Below are 2679 nucleotides of genomic sequence, written 5' to 3' on the forward strand. Positions count from 1 at the left end.
CTGGAGTGCGGAAAATATCTTTCCTGGTTAATTCAGCAGAGATAAGGTCACAATTCTTAACAATAAACTTATATTAGAAACTAAGAGTAAATGTACAAAACAGAGATGAGCAAATACATGGAGAGTAGTTGCCTTTTCATGGGTTAAGCAGTCCTGGATCACTGGGTGTCTTGACCCAAATCCATACCTTTTCTACACTTCTGGGGTTTCTATCGCATATTTCCCAGGGACATACTCTTTTATCCCACACTATTGGGGCAATAAAGCTACTGCTATTGGACTGTAAGAATCAGTGGTAGCAAAAGCATTTTTTTAAGTGGTGACAAAGAACCTCTGGAAACCACTCCTCTGTAAAAGCAATGAGGACTCTGGCAGAACTCTCAAGATCAACTTTTTCAGAACTCTGAAAATTAACCAAAAGTTTGCAATAATACGAAGAGCATTTATTCAAGAAGAATGACTGAGTATCAGTAAGAACAGTGAAGTTTTTGGTATTTAAATGTGTCATATTCCCACACCCTCTACCCAGCTCTGCAGTACTTATGAAAACCAGTATGCTCACAACGAATGTATCTGTGAAAAATAACAGGTTAGGAGCTACTAGAGGGGATGGACTAGGTTTGGAGCTTCCTTCAAAGGCCCATTCCTAGATAACTGTCATTTGACCCGTCTGGCATTTCCCTGGAATTTCCTACTTGCAACGCTCATCTTTATTTGACTTGACTCAAAACTCACTCACTATGGGGCAACTGTTGAAAACAATCAGTGGCTATCATTTAGTATTGCACTTGAGGCAGAAATAATATTTTGGGCAAACAAGAGGTAGACCAAAAAACTTTAAGGCAGAATCTGGGTGTGAAATATCCAAAGGGGACTTTGAAATGCTCTGATATAATCCTGCAATGCTAAAAGATCATGCACAAGTACAGGGCTGTGCACGTGCCCAAGAGAAACCTAAGACATCACCATCTTTCACCTCTGGCTGACCTTGAAGCTTAGCACAAATATAAATGAAAGATTAAGGCATGTTGAACATGTGCTCTAATACTCATACAAAACACATTAGCAAAGGCTGTGAAACTTATGGATCAAGGTATTTAAGAAGATTTCTGTTCAAATATTAGCTGACCACTAAGCTAACTGACCAGAGTCTTCAGTGGCCACACATGTCAAAGGAAAGAAATTTAAGAGAATTCGCTTGGGAAAGTCACTAAACAACCAAGCAGCAGCAGCGACAATAGTGACAACAAACAGCAATAACAACAAACCCTGGGAAAGAGAGGAAATCTTATTTCTAGAGTTGTCACAGTATATTAATTAAAATGTCCAATTTTCAAAGAAAATTACGAGGCCTCTGGAGAAACAGGAAGGTATGAGCCACCCACAGGGAAAAAAGGCAATCAATAGAAACAATTCCTAAGAAGGCCAGATGTCAAACTTACTAGACAGTCTAAATCGGCTATTATAATTATGTTCAAAGAACAAAAGAAAATAATGTCTAAAGGACTAAAAGAAATTCTGAACAGGATTTTCTAACCAAGTGGAGACTATCAATAAAGAGATATAAACTATAAAGAAGAAATTTGGAGTTGAAAAGTACAATTTACTAAAGAGGTTCAACAGCAGAATTGACCTGGCAGAAAAAGGAATCAGAGAACTTGAAGATAGTCTGGTCAATTGAGATTATCTGGTTTAAGGAATAGAAATAATAAAGAACAATGAAAAAATAAACAGCTTGATAAAGAACATCTACAAAAAGTTTATGGATAACCCCAGACTCAAGGGTGACAAGATAAATGCTTTCTCTCTTAAGACTGGGAAAAAGGTAATGATGTCCCCTCTCACTACTCCTATTTAATATTGTACTGGAAGTTCTAGCTAATGCAGTAAGATAAGGAAAGGAAATAAAAGGTATATAGACTGGGAAAGAAGAAATAAAATTTTGTTTGCAGATGACATAATTGCCTATGTAGAAAATGTCACATAATTAACGAAAAAACCTCCTGGAACTAATAAGCAATTACAGCAAGGTTGCAGGATAGGAGATTAATATATAAAAATCAATTGCCTTCTTACATAACAGCAATGAACATTTGGAATTTGAAATTAAAAAACACAATAACATTTATATTAGCACACAGAAAAAAGAGAGAAGCACTTGGATACAAATCTAACAAAACATGTAAAAGAGCTATATGAGGAAAACTATAAAACTCCAATGAAAGGAATCAAAGATGATCTAAATGAATGGAGAGACAACCCATGGACCTAAACATAAAAGGCAAAATTATAAAACTAGAAGATGACATAAAAGAAAATCTACGTGACCCTGAACTTGGAAATGGACTTTTAGATACAAGACCAAAAGCATGATTCATGAAAGAAAAAAAATGGTAAGTTGTTTTTTTTTGAAGTTGGACTTCATTAAAATTAAAACTTTTTGCTCTATGAAGCATGCCATTGGGACTTCCCTGGTAGTCCAGTGGTTAGGACTCCATGCTCACAATGCAGGTGGCCCAGGTTCAGTTGCTGGTCAGGGAACTAGATCCCACATTCTGCAACTAAAGATCCTGTGTGCTGCAACTAACACCTGGCACAGCCAAATAAATAAATAAATAAATAAATAAATAAATAAATAAATAAATATTTTTTATAAAGGGATGCCATTAAGAGAATAAA

Source organism: Mesoplodon mirus, assembly GCF_964341445.2.
Source record: "Mesoplodon mirus genome assembly, chromosome: 17".
Lineage (NCBI taxonomy): Eukaryota > Metazoa > Chordata > Mammalia > Artiodactyla > Ziphiidae > Mesoplodon > Mesoplodon mirus.